Source organism: Diadema setosum, chromosome 10 (genome assembly GCF_964275005.1).
Source record: "Diadema setosum chromosome 10, eeDiaSeto1, whole genome shotgun sequence".
Classification (NCBI taxonomy): Eukaryota; Metazoa; Echinodermata; class Echinoidea; order Diadematoida; family Diadematidae; genus Diadema; species Diadema setosum.
Window position 1 is genome coordinate 18,415,952 of NC_092694.1, and position 25,508 is coordinate 18,441,459.

Here is a 25,508-nt window from a genome sequence, read left to right on the forward strand (position 1 = left end):
TCACTGTAAGGAAAGGGAACGGAGGAAATAGAAAGGTAGACTGATAAATGAATGCTTTTAATCAAATTATCATGTGTGTCTGTAGTATATCCGTATGTATGTTTGTATGTATGTATGTATGTATGTATGTATGTATGTATAAGTGTGTGAGTGAATGTTAATTACATGTATTCTTGATTTGCTTACTAGTATACCCAATGTGCGCAAACAAGATGCAAAGGCATGTACTACGTCAGTATACGTAGGCCTTCCATTCCCAATATTAATTGATACGAGGTCTGAAGTTCTCATGGCATGTATCGAAGTAATTATTAGGTCCCCGTTATTTTGTTTGCGGGGGGGGGGGGGGGAAGAAGATTCTGCCCTGCAGAAAAATCAATCGTGCCATATCGAAGTAAGCCGAATTCCTCTAGGGGAGAACGTGGCCGAATTGGTTTAGTCCCACTTATTCGTAACCCCGTAAGCAATACCAAGGATGAAAAACGTGAGATACATAATGTGGATTTAATTCTAATCCACGTAAGCTCCTGAGTTTGTAATGTATTGTTCGACGAGGGATTCAGAGAAAGGTATAAGATTGAGTATTTGGCAAAACGTTATAATCTTTGCAAAAAGGGAGAAAGATATAGGTCACCTGGTCTACCAATAAATGAAACTCTAAATCCATACGTTATTTGTTATGACGAGGAGATTTTTTTTTTTCATGTAACAACAATAACTATCGATCCTAATGGAAATGCAACCGGCAAACTTTCGACAGTTCTCATCACGTGTTTTGGGTTGGTGATGGTCTGAGAAATCGGAGGCATCTACAAGGTGGTATGAACGCAACCAGGTTGCCTAGGTCTTCGTAAGGTAAAGACGTGCTTTTACCCATAATGTGCTGACCAGGGCCGGAAATAAATAGGTATCATTTTGATCTCGTTTAGCTGTCCTTGATATGGTGAACCTTTTCCCTTTAGCAGCTAATGCACAATCAACAGAGTTTATTGCTTGTAAACTTACTAAAAGATTGTTTGTGCCTCTGAGTACTGCAGATCAAATCACTTCAGTCATTTAAGAGATTGACTCGCGTTTCTCTCAAACGAGATTGTAATTCCTTTATGTGTATCACCGACATTAATGAACAGCAATGGAGATAGTCATTACACGCAGTTTGATATGCCCTAGTTGTAATTCTGGTGCAGGCTTTCACAAACGAGAAGTTAGCTGTCAAATCAAGGAGGGCGGGGTGATATAGGAGTGGGGTCTGAGCTGAAACTGACTCCTGGATTCAGTGTCGTGTCAAATAAGCTTGGGATAGCAAAGGCAGAATGATGCTGTGTTCATGAAAAACCTCCTCATTCCCTTACAATGCCCAGTGCATACATAATATACCACCTTAGCATTTGGTTGAAATACATGTACTAGGATACGAGATAAATGCGCATGCGCATCTCTTTTTTTTTTTTCTTTTTGTCGAGAGTGAATCATTGCCGAATCGGCGAACCGATCAATCAACTCCCGCGCACGTGCGCTGTATCATCACTTGCGTGCGCTCTGAGGGCCGCTGTTCTCTATATTCGAATTGTGGCTGTTTATTCAGTCTTTCCTTTGCATTGTCTTATATTTTCATGCCGTCTTTTCGCTTTTCCTTTCTTGTTTGTCCAGATCTATCTGTTGTTGTCTTTTTTTCGAGAATACATGATCAATAATTCACCCTCTCATCGACGTAGAAACGTGGAAGCATGCAATCTTTCCGTTCTTAACCTGCACTATACGATTGGACTTGCGGTATATTACGGACCCTCTCAAAATCTTGAAATTCACTGTAGGATAACTGTGTCTAGAATTGTCCTTTGTCCATAGCTTATCGACAGGAACTTATCTTCTCCACTCTTCATAATCAATTCATAAACGTTGTGCATTTCATATGCTGTACGCTACTTTCATTAGAATTTTTAAATGATTTCCATCCATTCTTAAGATAATCCTTATTTCGCCCTCAACCGGCAATCCCAAAATCATCTTGTGTAAAAATCAGAACGACGTCGTCAAATCATCATTTGATATTCGTTTGATATTTAACATGTTATCAAATTTCATCCTAAGAATTCGTATTTCCAGTTTCATCTCTCTATATACTTATACTATTAACGTCATCTCATTTTTGTGTGCGTTAAATGTGTCTTGTCCATCTCCTCTCTCTATGATATTCCCTTCTCTAAAGTTTACTTGGTTGGTTCTCTCATTGTGTATCTGCGTCTGTTGGTTCTTTACCCATTCTTCTGTCATCATCACACTACCAGGCCTTGCTCCCCACTTCCTCCTCCGTCTTTCTTTCTCCTGTCAGATTAAGGCTTCGATCCCCGACGACCAACTTATCATCGGACCACGCAGTCTGACCTGCAGTCATGAATTAAATTGATTGATTTTTTCCCCCACAGTTATTTCCAAGTTCTGAATATTAATCATAGCAAATACACCCTCGGCCTCGCCGGGGCGTCTTCATCCAGGTCTGGCGGCGAAGAAGAGACGCTACGCGCGCCAGTTTCCCTGCTCGAGTTGAATACAGAATCACGCTTATACGAACATGCCTGCCACGAATCCATCCATGGATTTGTGTTTGTGTTTGTGTTTGGTTTTTTCTTTTATTTTATTTCTCACAAAGGCATCGGCGACGCCATCTATCTCCAATAATCAAACCGAGTTTTGAAAAGAAATAAATTTCTGTCAATACGAAATCATGTGCATGCTCAAGCGGTGCCTTGAAAAAACAACAACAAACATTATCACCAAGAAAGAGAATAGTAGCCCTATCAGATGAACAGCTTGAACTGCACCTTGCATAGAAATAATTATCAAAGCATGCCCTTGTAGTTTTGATACTAAAATGATCACTGAATCCTGTGATTCACCACTGCTCATTGTTTCTACTCTTTTCTCATGTTCGCGGGGTCATCCTGCATTCTGCAATACCATCATCACTGTTGTACTTCCATAAATTAGATCAATGTAACCAATCGTAGCATTAATGTCATCACCGTGACTATGACTTATCTCAATAGATACCAGCTATCTATTGCTTTCTATCGTCATTTCTATATTTTTTAAAATATTTTTGCCACTATACTGCTGCTGTTATGGTGCTACTGTAAGCACTTCTACCAGAGCACTGACAACCAGCTATTCTTACTATCAATTCTCATAAACTGCCACAACTACGACCGCCACAATAAAAAAAAGAAGAAATACACTTCTCCTGCGCATGCATCGTTTCAACGGCTGATATGGATAAAACAACACCAGTGAAACAGCGAGGTCACGACTTCGTATACAAGGGCCCTATGCTAGTTCGAATCTCTATCCAAACTTCCCATTGGACCAAGGTAGACAGGCAGCCCCGACCTATAGGACCTCTATTCATATGCAAGCCACGCCGCACCACCCGCCTTTGGAGTCCCTCCACGCTCCGTTGATTTGTTGTCTTCCGCGGGATGGTACATAAATCTGGCTCCTCCACTTGAAGTCGACTGAAAATTCACCCCAAGAGAAAACTTGTCCTTCTCTGACTTTTCCCTACACATGAATAAATTCATGCATATTAGAAGATTAAAGGCAAAGATAACATTAAGAGATGATGTTAAAGTAACTGTATAGCAAAGGCTTTCAATGATAGACAAAGACAAACATAAACAACAAAGTGTATTCCTGTCCATATGGCTCCTAAAGATGATCCCAAGGATTGCTAAATATCAGCCCATGTCGTATACTAGCACCTTCTAATTTTTACCTAGGTGTCTCAATGTTTATCTTTAACCTCTATAAATAGCTCATTACTCTTATTTTGAGAGATCCTCATCTTTCTCAAGACATTTTTGATGATACAGAAAGAGCCACTTATGCAAGACCTCAGCCTATAATGATTTTAATGTAATAGTATAGTCATGTTAAGATATGAATGAACACCGATATATACCCTTACCACTTAAGGAAGGATTCTCAAATCTAAAAATATATGCATTGTATAACTCATCCAAAATGGATGTTCCTAACTCAGTGAAATACGAGAAAACGTTATTGATTTTCATTTCATTTCATTTTCACGACTGATAAAAAACATGAATATGAAGACTACATATCACATAGGAAAAATACAGGAAAAATTCAATTCAACCCAATTCAATTGTCAAATCAAAATTTTTTTATAACAAGAGACAAAACACAACATGAGAACAATTATTTCAGTAGGGGGGGGGGGGGACAGACCCTTGGTCTTTCTAGGGCTGATCCCGAGTTATACAGCTGAAATGGCTACATTGATTTCAGTTTCAGTTCAAATTTCGATTTGAATTTATTTTCGCATTTTATTTTCGTGTCAATTTTCGTATTTTAGTAATGCAATATACAAGAAATTGTATAGAAAACAACAGAAAAAACCAAAAGACATAAGATGAGAGTCATCAAAGCGAGATACATTATACATTGAAAAGAGCTGATAATTTATGATATATATTTACAGACAAGAAATGATTTATAGCTTCTATTGAATATTACGAGTCTGTGAGAAAACTGATCTGATTAGGCATGGCATTCCACAATACGAGTCCCATGTATTTAAAAATGTGTCTAGAAGCACAGTACAGTACTTAAAGTTGTGAATTATAAGTTATCAATCTGTTTAGTTTATACTGTAATTATTCTTATTTTGAATCACGGACATCAAGAAACTTTTGCAAATATATTCTGTGAACACAAAAAACAAAATATCATAAAGTGTAACCTTTATGAAGATCTTTTTTTCTTTTTTTTTAGTTCAGCAGACTTTAGTTGAAGTGCACTCCGCTGAAAAGAACCACATAATCAGTAACCACTATAAAATGATTTCTTACTGCTCTATAACTTTGCATATAGGCCAACTTATTCATCACATTCTATATAAATGGTTTATTCGTAAATATGCTCTATCAGGCTCTGGCCGTGTTGGGTCAGTTTTTGGCAAGTTTCCATAAAATTATAATGGACTAAATCTGTTGAAAAAGAACAGTTAATCAAAGTCACAGGAATAAAAAAAAAATACCCATAATACTGAATATAATGTATTTTATAAGATTGTAAGCTTCAGGTACACATTGACGTGATTAACTCCTTTATTTTTCCAAAACCTGAAAGACTTTGTTGACAAGGAAGCATTTTTATTCTTCAGACCAATACGGGAAAATAAACCCATAGTTGCATGGTCACAAATTACAATTATTCGAATGAGTATAATGCACAAAATACATAGAATTTTGTTGGGAAATTGAATAAAGCAGAGCTGAGTCTATAGAACCATTATCAAGGAGGTATAACGTCATGCTTAAACTGTGCTATGCCGTAGAAATGGATGCTAACACAGATGTTTGAGGGAGGCTATAGAATCCTTTGAAGGAATATTTCTGGTGGGAGTATGTTCTTTCATGACGTCTGGGATGTAGGAAGATTCATATCAGTGATTAGATTTTAAAGTGGGTGCAAAAGAAGAGAAAAACTCACTGTCATGGAACAGGGTACCGGGATACGTTTAGGGGCGCCTTGGCCACAATCCTGGCTGCTGCGATGTTTGAGCTACGCTGAAGTCAACCGCTCATTTTTCTTGGTCTGCGTGGTAGACGCAGCAAACGACGCGTCTCCACGTAACATCTGCTGATCTGGAGAGTGCCGATTTTGGGATGCCTCTGACGATTAAAAAAAAAAAAAAAAAAAAAAAAAGATACCAAGAAGGAAGATTCCCAGAGACATTAGATGTTCTACTTAAGGAGAGAGAAACAAAAACGTTTGAAAAGAAAATCTTGAAAACCATTTGATGCAGAAGTATAATAGGAAAAGAATAAAAAAGAAAATGAACCGTATAAACACTTCAAAAAGCAATCGTGAAGAAGAAGTTAGTAGAGAAGGGGACGGTAAGAAAGCAGGAGATGAGTATGCCCCGGGAGAGAAGAAGAGTGGGAATGGGAGTGAATTTGAAAGAAGGAGAGGGAAGAATTGACAAGGGGAGAAAATAGATTTCATGCACAATGGCACAATGATGAAATTGTAATGAATTTGATAACCCGTCTACTACAATAATTTCTCACGTGTGTATTTAACAAACCGTTATTTGTGTTGTATCGTGCTTTGCTGAGTTTTGTAATATCATTATTATTAGGCCTGCATTTATCGTGAGGATGCATCAACTAACTAACGGAAGGAAACGAAATGAAAACGACAAAAACGCGGAATTCCTTCCGGTAATCGACCACTGCACACCTTCCAGGCTGGGGGTGATACAAGTAAGGTGCCGAAGGCAGTGTGACGTCATTTAGTTTGGCGCACTTTGACATTTTTGCGCACATGTTGGCCTATTACGTACACCGGAAGCAAATTACGCTTTCAAAATCATGCTCGCGTCCTAGATACATACAATATTCTCTTCCCGCCCTCATCCATTTTAGTAATAATATGCCGAAATTCGAGTAGTCTCGCGCGTGCGCGCCAAAAGTCTTCCAAAATTAACCGGCGTCGAAGCGACGCCCTATACGACAATGCTGCTTTCTTAGCGCGTGAATGTACCCCAACCTCATGTTAATCTAAGTGTGTGTCTGATCACTGACAGAGGTCAGGTTAAGCCCCTTAGGACCACTACTTTGAAATGCCATCAGCGTTTTATGCAGTAAAGTAAAGCTGTGGTAATAACAGGGTTAATCGATGCGGTGACCTCTCTGGATAATCTCAAGAGGTCTTATCTTCCCTTTGTGATCTGTATCCTCTCCACCTCCCATCAACTCTTATCTCTCTTGACATCATCAGTGTTCCATCGGTATGTCTACCGAATTCTTCATTTACATATCACGTCATAGACATTAACAAAAGTGCCGCGTCGTGCCGTTTTGTAATTTGTGGTAACAGGCACATTGCTTTCAGTTAAAGCTAGCTCATTCAAGAATGTTTAAGGAAAAACTTGAATTGAAATGAGTATGGTTATAATGAGAAACCGATTAGATTTAAAGGGCTCACGAGGTGAAATTTCACTGATCACTATCCTCTTTTGACTGTTGCAATGCCCACGATTTTATTTTTACTTTTAAAGACATTTCAAGAAAATATTTTTATTTACTTTTGTCTTAGATTTTGTCAGGTAAACGCCAAACAACAAAGGTCTGCGAAGTTTTACATTCCCTCCCCACCCTCTTTTTTAAGTTGTTGTAGGCCTGTGTGAGGACATTTTCTATAGATCAAGGTACATTTACTGACGCAAGAAAAAAAAAATAGTGAGGCAATTTTTAAAAGTAGCAAATCAAATCTTATTATAGGAATTAGCCTACTTATATCAGAAGCTACGGGAGCTCTAGCAATGTGAATATGAAAGAAGAAAAAAAAGCCCCGGACAAAACGATAATCAATGCTTGTTACAGTAAACTTCAAGGCGATTTAGAGGAAAAGTTTGTTTGTCTGTCTGTCTGTCTGTCTGTCTCTGTTGAAATACTGTAAGTTGGACTCTTCAGGTAGTACATTTAACAAAACCAGGCGGCAGGAATAACACTATTTTCTGAAGAAATCATTCGATTTCTGTCACCAAGGAGTCCATTATTTCTCTAGTGGCTAGATGATCATGTGTTTTGTCGTGATCATTGTCATCCCCTCCCCCCCCCCCATATCTCATCATGATATACTTGAAATTTCCTCAAATTCAGGTCAAGTCGATTGCGCTTGTAACCACGAATGACATAGGTGTGGTTTAAGTCTCATGCCAGCCGCTTTCTTCAGTTTAGTTCTATTAGCCCCACACTGTAGCATGGTTCGGCACCATGGTATGATCTCTGTTTTATGTCATATCCTTGTTCACAATGGAGTTCAATATTTGATTTAGAGATTTATAATTGAGGAATGGACCAGTAAACGCCTGCATACAATGCACACAGTTCTTGCAGGTATTATAATTATAATTATATACACTGAAAGAAATGAATTATCAAGCAGAGGGGGGGGGGGGCATGCCACGAGACTTACACCCACGAGTCATACAGCCCACGAGTCATACTGCCATAAGTTCGACACTAGGTAAAAACAGCCTATGAGTTCGACATTGCAATACGGGGCTTTTTTTTTTGGGGGGGGGGGCCTTGTTTGCCTAGTGTCGAACTCATGGGCCGTAATGACTCGTGGGCTGTATAACTCGTGGGCTGTATGATTCGTGGGTGTCGAGCTCAAAACGTGCACCCGAAGTTATGAGGTATGAGTTCGATGACAGGTTTGATTCTCGCTGGTTCCTTTCTTCCGACAAGGTTGTTAAAATGCAGATCAGCCCTTGCGGTCTTACAAATTTCATTTGTACTGAGGGCAGACTAATTGAAGAGAACCCATACCTCATATACAGTATTGTTCAAAGTGTTGCATAATTTATGGATTTTTGAAGAGTTGTTCTTTGTTAGAACGTGAATGTGTAGATACTGTTCATCATAATTGTGATAATGTTGTAGTTTGTTAATGACCAGTGAGTTAGGGAGGGAATTTCGGGGTTTGAATTTCATGCCCAAGCACAATGTGTACACATCACTGCACTGAATTCTTCACTGTGCAACCATGTACTGTATAAGTTATATAGAATTCTATCATTCAGAATATAATACGTGTATGAATGTCTCCACTTTTCGACCTAATCACGTGATTGAACTATCAGTTGAAGTTTTTCCCACTTATTCTAATCGATTCAGTAAGACTCATGAAAAGGAGGAAAAAAGAAAAGAAAAAATATTGGAATTGCATAATTAAGAAAAGGCTACGATACCTACACATGTTATAGCTGGTCAGTTGGAAAGACCGCAAGTGAATTCATTGTCATCATGGGCGCACTTTGGTTCTTCTATACGTCCCTGGGAAAGTACTTCTATTTTCTTACTTACGCGAGTTTTTAATCTCGGATGGTTTATTCATCAAAATCACTGAAGTACGTGGAAAACCTGGTCGATAGACATTTATGCCGTAAATTTTACTGAGATTTGTTTCTTTCAAAAAGAAAACGAAAAAGTACAGATGTACCTTATGGGGATGAATTCCGTTAATCACATTAGTCTGCTTTGGTAAATTCCAAGTACTCATCACAAAACCTGCAGCACAGATCCCATAGCGAGATAATCTACCTCACACTGGCCAGCCAATTATCTTTCATTGATTCCAAAGCCTGATTTATCACGAGACGCTCACTCTTACTTCCTCTACTCGTAGTTTCTCTCATTAGAGAACAAAGGAAGCAAAAAGCCGGGGAGAGAGAAAGAAATCTGGGCCAGCAGTCCAAACGGTAACCGATCAACGATCCAGAGTGTACGTCAGAGAGCTACTGATGACGTCATACCCAACAGTCACAGTCAGCAGACAGTAGGTATGGCGATACTGATAATGTGAGTTTGTTCTCTTATCTTACATTTTTCCTTCTTGACAGTGATACATCTCATATAATGCATCTCTATCCCGTTATCTTGTCGTCTGTTCACTTCTCTTTAAGTTACCTATCTCTAACCTTTTATCTAGTGTTGGACGATTGTGACTTGTTATTTTGTGTTACGTATTATTTACTGCTCTTTTTAATTTACATTTTGGTTTTACGTCATCGGCGTTCATCTATCTGCAATCCACGACAATTAACTTGTTGGTGTTTGTGTTGTAATTATTCTCAAGAAATTCGGAGAGATATCTGTTCACGATAACTTTGATGATTGCGGTTTTTTCGCTACTTTAATGGGTATTTGTTGACTGATGGCATCTAGCTTCTAATCATTTTTTTTCTTTTTTTGCTCATTGCCGTAATAAAAAATAGCAAAAACAGATAGATAAAATGGACACGTGATATAAAGAAGCACGTGAAAAAGGATTTTCGTTCTTTTTCCCCAGAAATCATAAGACAACAGGTAATAGCAACCTTAGATAAATAACGTATAAGGCTCATTATTGTTTGCTGATATTATTTATTTTATTTTCTTCTTATTATTTTTCAGCATTTTTGCTCTTAGTATTGTGAGTTATTCCCTTATGTTGTTTTTTTTTTTTACCATGGTGTATTTAGGATGTGAAAGAAACAGGTCGTTTACACAGAGTTGACATCAATAAGATAATGCAAAGAGATATCTCAGCTGGAGCAGTTGACGAGAGTCGATTTCAAATATTACGTGGACTGACAAATGTACAATGCATTTCGTGCAATATTCCTGAGTATGTGCCAGATAAAAAGCTGTAAACATTAAATTGTGCCTCTATGCACGGATACATAAATATGTATGGTAAATATGTATGTATACTGTGTACTTATGTAGAAGGATCTCATTTATCTAAACAAAAAATGTTTGAGCGGCTAATTACAAAATTCAACAAATTTGAAACCAGCACAAAACATAATAATCTTGCTCTTCGACATTGCTGATTTAGTACAGTCTTATTTATGCATGCAGGGACCACATAATATGTGTGTAGGGGCAGGGGGAGGGGGAGGGGGAGGGGAGGGGGAGGTATGGGCTGATTGGATGGTCAAGAGTCAATGGTTGACCCGCCTCCATCCTCCTCACCCCACCCCCATTCTACGAGAAGAATATTGGGAAGGAACCTTCAGACAGTCGTTGGGATTTGTACATCATTTCTCTTTTTGTTTTCTATTTTTGGAAGAGCCGCAAGTGTGTGTAGGTGGGGGGTGGGCTTTACCCACAGTCACCCATCCTCCTCCCCCGCTTGTTCAGCTGTCCCCGATATGTGTGTGTATGTGTGTGTGTGTGTGTGTGTGTGTGTGTGTGTGTGTGTGTGTGTGTGTATGTGATTGTTTCTGTGAGTCTGTGTATAGGTGTGCGTGTATGTGTGCAATTCTTTGTCATTTTCGTCACCACGGAATCAAAGTGGGGGCGATTGATCATGTTCAGTCTTTGATTAATCTGGAAGGAATGACAGGTGCTTTCGGATGTGATTCAATCTCCCTTCCCATTTCCCTTCTCATTCCTCTATCCGGTCTCCATGCTCTCTCCTCTCCCGTATCTGGGAGGATTTCTCCTCCCTTCGATAGCATCCACCCCCACCTGTTAGGGTTTACTGATGGGGATTTTCTGGACAAACGAGACTCAACTTTCCTTTGTCAGCGGCACACATCTTTCAGAAAGATTTCTCCTCAAGAGATAATGAAGAGCTTTGGGCTAAAAAGGGGGCACAACGCAGGAAAAGAAGAAGAAGGTCCAACCGACTAAATAAATCTATTTTTTAGATATAATTACTGTAAATTCATCCCATGATTTTTATTGCTGTATGTATATCATGAACATTTTGTCATGTTCAGATGCTTGTGTGGGCAAGTGCGACGACAGTTCAATGACAGTTCAAATATGTTGATTAACCTATAATCTGATTATAATTAATCTTATATTCATTTGATTTAAAACGCGAGAGTTATTAAGACGAACATATTGACAACTCCTTCTTTGAATGTGATTTTATTGTCATCCGGGTCTTGCGGGTCAGTAAGATGGAAAATTTTATCAAAGATTGTTGATATGTGAAATCAGTGAGTCACCACAAACGATGACCCGAGCTCATGTTTGAATTAATTTGTTGAATTGTCATGGACTATTGGATTGTGCCTAAGATTTCAGCGGGAAGGTCCACAATCCACGCCCTATCATGGCACAAAAATGATATGTTCTTGAATAAGCAAGAGATGTTGTCAGTGCTACTCTCTACTTAGGGTAGGAATAGATACCTTGTAGGACTGTCAATGATGGTATGGTGTGGATGAACCATGAACGCGTTGTATATATAAGTGGTAAAATGGCAGGAAACCTCCCCATGGCGTGGACCTAAGCTTTGAGTGGGTGTACTGTGAGTGTAAGTTGGATTTCAGTTACTGGGAAATTGATATTTATAGAACAATTAGGAGAAAAGGGCGGAAAATATCACTTTATAAGCTTTACTTATGTGGACATATTCCATGAAAGATATTTTCACTTGCTTACTTAATAAATGGTTATAGGAAAATCTACATAGAATACCTTCGCTCAGTTCATATCATCTGTATCATTATTTCCACATAACTGCTTGTAATCACACTGTACTCTATAATATTTGGGATAATTGTAAGAGGATCGATTGCCAATCATGAGTGTCATGTACGAAAATTTGCAGCCGATTCTATAGACAGACCACAAAGAAGGGAAGGGGGAGGAGTTCCATGGCTAAGACAAATTTAGATTTTACCTTTTTTTGTCTATCATGCATGTTTGCAGTGAGCAAGGCAGTGTAGAGACAGCTAATTCACAATGTTGCCACGTGGCTTTGGCTGTCTCAAGAAAAACGTCCTTCGTTGTTTGCTATCAGAGATATTATGGCTCAATTTTGTCATAACGTCTTCACAAATTGGACGGGGAGAAAGAATCAAAATGACCATCAGAAAAACATGGATTAGTGAAATATATCAAAGCAAAGCGACGTAAGAAATAACAGATTCATATTGGTGGTAATGATGTATAGTTATAAAAAAAAAAATCAGCATTATTTTCCTTACCGAATTCAATCGTAACAAATAAAAGAGAAATTTCTTCAGTGGCTTCTTTAATTTGTTTTTTTACGATGTTGTTCTTTTACATTTTTTTTTTTTTTTTGGCCCGGGCATCCATTAGTCTTACACTACAAAATCAAGGCTGAAGAAGAAAAGATTTCCGTGAGTAACGGGTTTGCTGACACGATAAAGTAGATTACAGGGAAATGATGGTGTGAACTTGTGAGGTAAAGAAGATGAACTCTGTGGGATTCAAACTGTTTTGAAGCCAAAAAGCTTGAAATTGGAGAAAATCGATTTTACAGATAACCACCTCCACGATGGATACATTATGTATGAAAGAGAAAGAGAGAAAAAAAAAAGAAAAGAAATCAAGTGAAAGCCTGCCAGAGTTACTTTCCGTGAAATGATGGATGGACCACTGTGACAGAGAGAGATGCCCAGAAAATTTGTCTTTAAATATTACAATGACACACAAAGTGGAAGGGATAGACGAGAAAGCGAGAGAGAGGGGGGGGGGGGGGTGAGGGAGTGAAACATGGGAGGATGTGACGAAGGAAGAGAATGATTTACAAAGAAGAACACGGGATTTATTATGAAAGACAAACTAGGAAGAATACAGTAAACATCGAGGACTAAGGTTGCCTTAGCGAAGAAAGTAATAAGACAACGTGAGAGTGAAAACAGTTAAAGAGGGACAAACATGGAGGAATTTCAACAACAACAAAAAAATAGATTGACAGAACAAGAGAATAAAAGGAATGCGAAAAGGATGATATAAGAATCACAGAATACAAAAATTTAACGGGATCAGAAGATTGAATGATGAGAGAGAGAGGAAAAAAAAAACAACTCCAAAATGAATTTCTTTGTGAAGAGACGGAGAGTTCACTAAAGGAGACAAGGACGAGTGTGTGAGTGAATGGAATGTAATGAATTCATTTAGTCAGGAACAGTGAAAGTAGTCCATCCAAGTCCCAGTAGCTCCAGTATAAGAGAATGTAATATCCTCCATAGGGATGACGTTACAGCTTAAAGGCGCCGAGCAAATCTTCACACACCCCCACGTCCTCCCTTCTTGCGCGCTGAAGACGTGTCTTAATTACATTGGAAATAGAGACGATAATTCCCAAGATATCGCCGTACTAATGCAATTCTTTCTTAACATCCTTAAACTCGCTTTTAAAATTCGGTTCTTACTGACTAATTTTGATTGGTCAGCACAGAGCGCCAGTGGCTTGGGATTCAAATCGAAGAGACACAGTCACTTGACAGTCTGCTCTTATACGCTCAGTGATGACTAGGGGGCATTTTTGGTTGTTTTTGTTTGTTATCTTGAAGTCAATATCAAATCTTGCTCTGCATAGCAGTAACGACTTTCTAAAACTCATATCATTCTCAAAAGGGAAATATTTTCGGCTCCCCTTACTTAAAGATCATGGCATTTTCTTCCTATTTCGGTGTTTTGTTTTGGGTTTTTTTTTGAAAGCTTCTTACAATGATTTTGTCTGCAATTTTTTTTCTTTTTTTTTTTTGGGGGGGGTGTTTCTGTTTTTGTTTTGTTTTTTTAACCAGAAATATATTTTCAATCGGTGATAAGGCGATAGTGGACAGACAATTCATTTGATCATTAACACTTCAAGGTGACATCCTCATCATAAATTGTACTGTGCTGATTCTAAATTCAAGCAGTCAAAGCCGGAATACAAGCATTATTAAGATTTCTCTCTTTCCCCTCCCTCTATCTATCTATCTATCTATCCATTTGTCTGTCTATCTATCTATCCATCCATCCATCTATCTATTCATCTGTCTATCTATCCATCCATCTGTCCATCCATCTATCTATCTATCTATCCATCTGTCTATCTATCTATCCATCCATCTGTCTATCTATCTATCTATCTATCTATCCATCTATCTATCTAGTGATATCTCTAGCTCTTATGTGTGATCGTATATATTCGTATCTCATTTTCAGAAGAGGTGGCGTTAAAGTGTATAAACCCAATATTTGTGAGGTTGGGAATGTAGGCGAGTGGAAATAAATTTCACCCATGAATTTCATACACATCAAATTTCATCATTATCAACGGAACAATAACAGCAAGATCATAGAGCTCAATAACAATTACAAATTGAACATCAACCAATTGGTATTCATATAAGAAATCGTATTAGAAGTGGAATCCGTATTTGTATAAGTTAATCATTAGCACTGATTTTAGAACTGTAATTGATATCAATATTAGTTTAGCATTGTATTGTATTGTATTCTTGGCATTAGCATTTGCCACTTGTTATTCTTGTAATTCACAGTGTTAGTATAATAGTAGAAGTAGGAACAGAAAAACGGGGATATCACTGAACACAGCGAGGGATAGAGAGAAATAGAGACAGAGGGAGAGAGCGAAATGCAACAAAAATTTAGCAAAGGACAGGAAATATTAGGATACAACGAAGAGAAAATTTTGAAAGAAAAAGAAAAGGGAAGGAAAATACAGAGATAAATTTGTCAGTTGGATCGTACGCCAAGCAGACCGACTTCAAGCCATCGTCAGGAAAGTGTGCAAATATATCATTTTCACGATGTCACCCCGAAGATAGCTTTGGAGAGTGTAACTAGGCTTCCTTGTCCAGGCATTTAAAAATATATCTTTTGGCGTTCTGTGAAGTACACAGCAGTCACTGCCTCCAAAATCTATCGATGTTCACGCTTCACCCACCTACCCCTTCAGCTCCCTAACCCCCCCCCCCCCAAAAAAAAAAGAAAATTGTGTGTTGACTTCTGACCATAGATCTCTATTCAGATTAGCATTTCATATCCTCATTTTGTTGTGTTTTTTTAAGTGAAATCACTGATCTAACGCAATGTGTGCACGCCTGCCTATAGATAGTTTGTTAGTTTGTTATGTACACGTGATCACCAGTGTTGTGTTGCCATGGTCATGGCAGCACCTCTGCAAGTTCTGTGTTTTCATTCAGCCATACTATATTCTATCCAATAATGGAGCAATACCATAAATACCTTCGGCCTTGCCACCTGAAAGATGAAAAAAAAAATAGTACATGCAACGCATATTATATAAAGCATGTAATAAACTGACGCCCCGATGGTAGTCTAGGGAAGTACTCACTTCGGACAGCGTACTGCCAATCTCAGCGCCTGCACTCGAAGCCTTGGGAATTCGATACAGGTAAAACATGGCGGGCTTACAGGGCCCCTAGTACACTCCTCCTCGCCTTGATTCATACTGTGCAAAGTGGTTCAAAACGACGAAGGTTAAGAACCTCTCTCGGGGCAGACACTCTCTTTGGTCTTAGAAAGGAATATAGACACCCTTCAAGGTGGAGTTGGCCGCATACCATGACTCACGCCCTCCTATTACCCATTAATATACCCACTCCCATCTCATATATACAAAATAAGTCCTGCGAATGTAGATAACAGATCATACCATCAGACTATAGCGCTGGAGATACGAGGCTAATGCTGACTAACATATACATTTATCGCTGCTAAAAGACAGAAGAGGAAAGATGATACGAGAATGCATACAATCATGGCTATGTACAAAATAAGATACACTTAAACATGCGAACACACATTGTAATATCTGTGGTTCGTGCATGATTGCAATCCAGTCTTCATATGATTATGAAAACGAAACGGAAGCTGGCAAACACACACAACACACGACAGATATGATATGATATTACCGGTGTCAAAGAATGAACTTGTAATTCCATTCTTTAAAAAAATAAAAAAAAAATCTGACAGATAACACAACAAAGGTCAAAAGGCTGTAGTGTAAGCGACTATCTTTCTTAAGCTCACACTCTTCATTCTGGCCAGTGCTCGTTTCTATTCCGAATATTTCCTGCCATAATGACGAGCATGTACTATAGGCCTTACATAAGGTTTTCCGACCATAGATTATAATGCAGAAACAAGGGGGAGCCGTGTTGATATCTACTTGTGTTTACAAGCCAATGCAGCCTTTGTACTCTAAACTGCATCTTGACATTCTCCCAGTTAGATTTCCGTTGTGTATATATATATATATGTACCACAAACGAGTATTAATCAGATGTCGTATTCTCTTTTATTTTTCTGGGAAAATATCATTTTCAATGCGTTTTACGCGTAAAATAATGAATAATTAATGACATAAAATGCAATGAAGTCTTTTAAGATGGCATGAAATGAGATGATACATGTAAGATGAAAATGATATAAGATATGAAACAAAACGAAGAATCTTGAGAAGGGAAAGGGTAGGCGTTATATGATTTGTTTGCGTCTTCCGAAAGTGTGTCTTTTAGTTTCATCAGCTTTGAGATTATTAAAGCGATCCAGGCCTGTAGTTGTCCCCAAGCACTGGACACTTCGTTTGAAATTTTCTCTCTGCGTTGGAAAAAAGCCCAGGAAGACGCCAAGAGTCAGACAGAGGGTGAACCCCTGGAAGCTGTGATACATGCATGCCTGACCTCGAGTACACATCTTTATTCATGAGGGACCCTTCCAGAGGTTTTGGGTTTACCTCCAGCATCGTCGTGATTGACAATCTTTCTCGTGGACGCAATTTTTGCCCACAGAGGGCGTTCTCTAAGGAATCGCGTAATACCTTGTAGTTTAGTACAAGAAAATATTTCTTTCCTCAGAAATCAATACCCTTATAGGCATACACCTGAACATGCATGAAAAAATATCAATCTTAATTTCCTTCTAAATCTTAAGTATTTCATGATATCAAAAACATATCAGAGAAAGGTCGATGAATTATCCTACAGAGTAAGGCAAATAGCTACACCAAGTAATTTGCAGACACCTTGTAACCCTGCAATGTTTCGTTGCGCTGATGTAACGTTATCATTATCACATTAACGAACATGTGGCAAATGAGCTCGATGAGATGCTGAGAAAGAAATGATAACATAAGAAATAGTCATCATCAGATAAATGGAGACAGTTTTTTCGTCAACGTGGGAACATAACGGCTTCCGAGCACACACGAAGGGCTCTCTCGTAGTTTAGTGATGAGTTCACATCTCATGTAGATATGAAGAGTTTCATCGCAAACGACTTAACTCCATTCTGGTCAATTTAAGATCTTCATAATGGTGGTACATCGTGTACATATCTGTTATAAAAGTGTGTGTGGGTGGGAAAGGGCATTCAAATGGCGTTCATGTGTGACCTTGCTCTGACCTAGAGCAGCAAAAATGTACTTGAAACATTTTGTCTTGGAACTCAAACAAACACACTGTGTCAGAATTTCTTTTACAAGTCACATTGTCACTTCACTATTTTTGTTCATATAATGAATCAACAAAGGGACCAACCTACAGTCGTAACCATAAAAATATCAATGCCCTACACTTCGCCAACAGGGGGGGGGGGGAGGAGAGAAAAGAATTAGATAGTATGCAAGTGAGAAATAACCCTCCTAGCATGCTCTACAAATTCTTTGGCACCCTCCAAACAAGGCACACGAAACACAGCTTAGAACTGAGTGATGCACCACTATAAAGCGCCGTTCCAGAAGAAGCTCTGCACACATCGTATGTGTGCCTTTTGTGTGTATGTGTGCATGTGTGTGTAGATAAATGTGTGCGCTATATCTTTTAACTTATTGTATAACAGTATAGTGTAGGATACCAAATTCAAGGCTAACAATGCAAAGATTACTAGCTATGGATAGTCATGTCGATATTTTTTTTTTCCGAGCAAGTGTAAACAACTCCCTTTTTGTTATACGCCTTTGGTACTACTGGAATAGATTAATGGTCCCATTTGGGTAAGCAGGACACGTTGCATAAAGAGGCATGTCTCCCTTTTGCTAGGGGCGTTGAAATGCGGGTTTTCGACACTCTAGCAGTGGGACAGTAGGCGCAATGTCGTGCGATAGATACGACGGCAAGCTCGGAGCTTGAGAAACACCGTCGGCAAGCCTAAACTTAATTTGGGCCTGTTTATTAGTGCGAGCAATTTGTACAAGCGATGGGGTTATTGAATTAAGAGGTGTTACCGTAGACGGCGCATCTGAAGTTATTGTTTAAGGTGTGAACATTTATGTGTTTGGTGAGGACTGGTTTATAGGTAAGAAATGTAATATAAGCGTGGGGCATATTTGCAAGAAGTATACAGATTTCTACTCTTCTGCCGAGAATCGGTGATAGACGGTGATGAGATATGTTTAGTGCCATTCTCATTCCAGGAGATAATCTTTTGTGGAGTAAAAGTACGAGAAGACAAAGGTTGTAACTCAGTCATATTCACTGACACCCAACATGCCCAATGCCAATGGTTTGTGAGTTTGCGTGCATGTGAGTGTGTGTTTGTATGTCTGTTTGTGTGTGAGTGTGTGTTTGTGTGCTGCTAACTAGTATCGGAGTCCAATCAGGGTATACATGTCAGCGTTTACAATTACATATACGTTGATTTGATGGATCAGTATTAAAACACATTATCCCAATGAAAACTGAAACGATAGTTCAAATATGCAAAATGGCACGAAAGGGGCACATTTCGAGTTTTTCAGAAAAAATTATATCATATTCCTTTCAATGCAGGAAGTAATGGTTTGCCTCAAGGCTAATGATATCACTCTCTTCATATTTTATTCTGAAATCTAAATATTTGAAATAATGGTATGTTATATAATACTCTCACTCATATTAGACTGGCATAACTTATTGTTAGCCAGAAAGTTTTAATCGCCATATCATATCGTCAAGTTTTCTACCATTATTGTATCTTCTCGACCTCTAGCGTTGTCTCAAACACATTCATCACAAAACTTTACTTCGGTTTGTCTGTATGAATTCTTCGCACGTTCATTCAAGCTGTGCGAAATGGGCATGGAAAAACATTTGAAAAAAAAGAGGAGAGTGTTAAGGAATATTTTGTTTCACATCCTCTCTGAATTATTGAATGCCATACTGGGAAGAATAACAACGAAATTGATATGTGTACACAAAATTTGTTGGGGTTAATTCGAGTTTCGGTAGCTAGGGTATTAGATGTCTGCCCGACCAGTCTCTCACGCGGCAAACGTGTGTCGGTATGAGCAAGGTAGACGCGAAATATTTCCATGTGAGCAATATATCCCTACATCGTCTTCGGTCCACGTTGGTTTTAATAATAGCGCCGCGGAATATTGTGCCATGAGCGACAATAACGCATTCAATTACACTGTGCTAATATCGAGTGAGCCAATATTGAACTTTTAAATGAAAGACAATATTTGCCTAGCCTGGTTCGGATGGGTTTCCACAGACTCAACTCAAGGAAAGAAAAGAGATAAGAGGAGAAAGTTGAGGAGAGGGAGAAACAATCAAAGACAAAGAGAAAACAGAAGAATCTATGTAATAGTAAGAAATGCCATGTAGTAACGCAACCCGTGCAATCCTGGCGGGTCAAGTCCAATATATCAACATCTTTTTTTGTTTTGGCGTAGTAGCTTTATCTGCAAATAGAAAATATTGTAACAATTCATTAATGCGTGATGTTTGTGTAATCATTTAAAGTATTTGTTACCTTTTTAACGAATAAAAATCCCAATTCGAGTTTACTAGGCATGAGTTTTTAAAGGGTAAATAAAAAAGGTAAGAAAAAGATAAAAGAATGGTAGTCAACTATTCCATGACGTACAATTCCGTACAATATTCAGTTTGTCAGTTCTAGACACATTGCTTATGTTAATTGCATCAGTATATCTCAAATGGAATCCATTCATTATTGTTCATATTTAGATATTGTTCATAGAAATTACTATTCACGTCAAGGTCAGAAATTCTCATGTGACATAGTCATGTAAGAGACATGCCGGGTCACTTCATATTTGCATCTTATCTATAAATAATCGTTGCCTAATAAGGAATAACAAAATTTTCCTTGAGCTTATAAATGCTCTCCACTTAATACTTAATTATGGTAGAATGATGTTAACAATGCTATTGATAGGACTCCGCTTTATTCCCCATAACAAGTCTCCCTGAGCCAAGACTTCAAGAAAAAAACAAAACAAAACAAAACGCTACTCATCATTTTCGTAGAGTAGCTGTAAAGGTGGAAGGAATGTTTGACTGAGTCCATGTTCTCTGAGAGTTTCAACCAAAACTTGTTTTGCAGGAAGTTAAGGATTTTTTTTTTTTTGCAGGTGATGCCGATAAATAATCCATTTTGTCAAAAACCCTCATTATGGTAACGCTGCTGATTAAGGCCGATGACAACGACGAAAACGATTTCGAGGAAGAAAAAGTGATGATGACGAACACGATCATAATCTTGATGACAATGCATTATGAGCAGGTAGAACTGATTTGTTTCCTCTGATTTTTCTCTCTTTAGATTTGAAACTCAATGGCACAAAAAATGTTACCACACATTTCGATGGATATGCTGTAATTTCTAATTTGATAATACTCATATCCATATATAGAAAGGCATTTTAGAAATAAAGTGACTACCTTGGAAGGCAGAGGAGTCTTCTATCTATTGTGGGGGCGGGGGAGGAGGAGGGGATATCAAAAACAAAGTGAAATTCTACATTATGTCATGCAAAGAAAACTGTATCAATGGCCCTTCACTCTGAACTACTTGGAAAAAAAAAAATGCGTAATGTTTGCACATGATGCCGTATTATCATTACCACGTAACAGGAACCAGCATCCTGAGAAATGCTGTTCAGTAGAATGTGAAACCCTTGGAAAAGGATGAGGGCAAGTTGCCTTGCAGCCACTGCCTCCGAGCTAGTAGAGGAAGTTACTTCATTCTGGGACGGTGAATGAAATACGATTACAGACTTCCAGGGCATTTTTTTCTTCAGCTCCGTTCACCTTTGATAATTTCGTTAACGGAAATGAGTTCTTCTGTGTCCCGAAATGCCCTGGATGGTGACATTTGAGTGCCAAGCTTTAAAGTAGCTCAATTCTGACCGCTTTCACAATGGAAAACATGAACCTCCTCTAATGATAGTGTATACAGTTTGATGACTGCACTAAAATCTGTCAGTAAAAGTCATGTCAGATGACACTTAGGCAAACACTGTTTCGCACTGTTTGCTTTAATCTAAAAAACAAACAAACAAACACACCAAAACAAAACAAATCTAGTCGTCATCTTCTAATATAGAATGGTAAGTGACAAAGTGAACAATGATACAGGTATGCAGGTAGCGGATATTCTTTAATGGAGCCAGATTTATTCTCTGCTGAGCCTGTACCAATGGAGCAGTATTAGTGTGACACGAAGTAGTTGGACCTTCAACACACACCTCTGCCCTCTCCAATAAACAACATTGGTGCATAGAGAGATATATAGATAATGTAGATAGATAGACAGATAGATAGATAGATAGAGGGAGGGAGGGAGGGAGGGAGGGAGAGAGAGAGAGTAAGATAGAGGAAGAGAGAAAGTCTTAGGTAAAAGGATTTTTCATTGTTCTTTTGCACCTGCTGTTTTATCAAGATGTACACGATCGTACTGACAATGATCAAGGTGATCAATGATGACAACGATTGTAATGATAGTATCCATAACAGGCATTGATAACGCTTTTAGCCTACATCAGACTCAGTCGTTGTTTTCCACAAGCTATAATGTTCGAAATTCCCTTCATTGATCGATTAAAGTCTAAAATTCATATCACTTTTTTTTTAACAGAAAACAGAAACACCGGTACTCTTGTTTACACTCAATTTCTAATAACGTTTTGAAGGGTTGTTTGCCAGCACTGATAATGTGAAATAAAAGAACGGAAGGTTGGGTATCAGGTCACCTGATATAATTTGTATTTCACCGAAGATAATCTCAAGGGTCCTTAAAAAAAAAGAAAACAGGTGATCTCAGAATTTGTTAAGACTAAATATCGGAGTTGATTACAGTGGCAGAAAGGCAAAGAATGCATATCATGCATCGAACTGAATCGAAGAATGTATCAGACACACTACCAATATGAATAGAAAGAAACTGATATGACGCTGTATCTCAATGATATCCAGCAGAAGCTTCTGGTGCTCCATCCTTGAAAAGGGAAACCAAATTTAGTTTTGGCGAGCCGTCGTCTTTGATGCGCGGCAGGTGTTTTGGGAAGAGACAGTGCCCGAGTAATTCACCGGCGTGCTTATCGATCGAGCACGCGAGTGCGCTGAGGGAACGCTCCTACGCTCCTCTACTCGTCTTCTCTCGTTTCTCCCCAAGCGCTGTCAAAAAATCCCTTTTCCCTTCACCTCTCTTTCTTTCCTTCTCTCTCTCTCTCTCTCTCTCTCTCTGTCTTTCTGTCTCCCTTCCTCCTCATTAACCCTCTCCATCACATTGATTGCAATGCACTGATTGGAAGACGGTCTACCTTCCATCCAATCCCACCCTGTTCACCTGACTCAACATTAAACCCTGTTACCGGTCCTTAAGGACCCAACAGGAAAATCCAGCACACTATCCTGCACCCTGCACCAAGCACTACCAAGCTCCCCATATCCTTATGCCATGTATGTCCTGTCGACGTAGCCTACTGTCCCAGCCGCTATGATGTGTAAGATACTATTTGACAAACTTGCACGATTGTAGTCTAATCCGTTTGAATTAATGGGATTCATCATTTTAGTTATAAACGTATTTCATATCACCATAGAAGTCTATTAGATTTTCATTTGATCATAAAGCATAAAATTGTCGGAACTCATGGTAAGCAAATTCTTGATAGGAACAAAATAAACCTAACAACTGAACAGGTATAAGCATAAACTGGTATATATTTCACATCCCGTCAAATGCTAAGTCAGAACAGATCCATCATAATGTCCCTCGCTTGAGGTAATGACGGCCTAAACCGTTGAAAAATCCTCATGAACAGCTGAAGCTTCCGCTTTGAAACCAGAACATTTTTGTAAACTTTTATTTTCTTTAGGTTTTTGTTTTCTTCCTCGAACATTCTACTAGACTTATACATGAGCGAATATTTGCTCTTGTATAATATGCTACATGTATATTCTATTTTGATTAAACAAACAATTAACAATAACGACATTCCGGTCCTCGTTAATTTCGTGCTATGGTATAAAAGGATTAAAAATGTGCCAGCTGACATTATTTTAGTTTCTCCTATCCTTGCCTGTTAGAGTACACTGTGGAGCACATATTCATTACTTTATTAACTTTTTCTAGGGTACCTAACCTTAAAACTGCCTCTCTGGAGAACTTAGAAGTAAACTGCTAAACCAGTACCTACAATACACTAGACACGAAGGCCATGAGGTGAAACCCACCGTGAACAGTTCTTCTTCACTTGCGGAACTTCATACAAAGGCTCATACCACTGTAGGTGGGCTTGGGCTCTTGTTATCGACGTAGCAAATGAGCAAGTGTTTTATAATTTGCAAGAAGGATTATAACTTGATAATTTCAAGTATTCGCAAGATCAATTAACTGATGATTGATTTCAGTATCGGGGGGGGGGGGGGGGTGTGCCGGTTTGCTCTATAATTCATGCTTTATTTCTTTTCATATTTATAAATATCTCAAGGGATGGTATAGTTATGATTGAGATGGGGCCTCAGGTTTTGCACTTTGTCTTGTAAGATAATGAGTAACCATTTATACGATATGAAAGAACATTCAGTTCTAAACGGAATCCAAAATTTATTTGACGGAATTGGTTTTGAAATGGCTTAGATGTCCAAAAAGAAAGTAGTCCAACTAAACGTTAGGCCCCACCTTATATTATCGGAACATTTTGTTTTTGCATATCTCAACCATTTTTAAAACGATTTTTGTCAAAGTGAAATAGTTTTCAATATATGCACTGTGTGAAAAAAAAACGGAGGGACCCACTAAAAAGACAGAGCTTGTAGAGTGTGGGCCCCTCTTGTATTAAGAGCCCGATGCAAAAATTGAATTGAAAGCAACAACAAATCGGCACAAAAAGTTCGTCACAAAAAAGTTTGGCAGCCCACTAAGAGACATACGAACAATAGTTATACATAAAACAACAACAAGCAGAGTAATAAACATGAAACAGGACTGGGACAGCAACAAGACTACTTGTAGGAGGAAAAAAAAGAAAAAAAAATGACTAGACGATCGCCAAGAGGAAACAAGACTATAGCGTGATAAAGAGGTAACAGAATAGACAGGAATATGCAACACAGACAACGATCCTCGGAGATTTGAGGAAGAAAGAGAAGAAGAAAGAGAAGAAGAAAAAAAGAATATAGAACAAATCCTTCAACTGCGAAGTATAGGTTAAAGAAAATCTTATAATCAAGGTTTAAGCAATAGTTACAATAATAAAGAGAACGGCAATGCAGATATTGCGGATGAGTAACAAAGTAAGCCTATAAACTAATCTGTTTCTGGGAGTCGTCATTATAAGATTGTAAAAGAAAAGATTTTAATCTCCTTTTAAATGAGTATATAGATGGAGCAGATTTTAAATCGTGATTCAGGGAATTCCAGTAATTTGGTCCAGTGTACATAAGTGTATTCTTTGCTAAAAATCGTTCAAAGAAGTGGTAAATGAAACTCGTTAGAACGTCGGGTGGGGTGATTATGGAATGATTGATTTTTTTGAAACATACAGTGTAGAACCAAAGATAGGTGGGAGTAAATTGTTATCATATATATACATAAATTGACCTAAGTTAAATAAAAATAATTCGTTGATTTTTAATAGCTCATAACAGTCAAACAATGCATTTGTATGTGAACGTGTAGGAGAATTAGAAATGATACGGAGGGCTTTCTTTTGCAATAATAACACTCTATTCAGCAGTGTCTGATGAGTATTGCCCAAGCTAAAATTCCATAATTAAGGTAGGGGAGTATCAAAGAGGAGTATAACACTAGTAAGGTCTTTTCAGGAATATAAAATGTCAGTCTATTCATAACACCTATATTGCGAGAAATAATTTTGCAGATATGATCAATATGTATTTTCCAAGAAAGCTTGTTGTCTACAAAAATACCAAGAAATTTAGAATATGA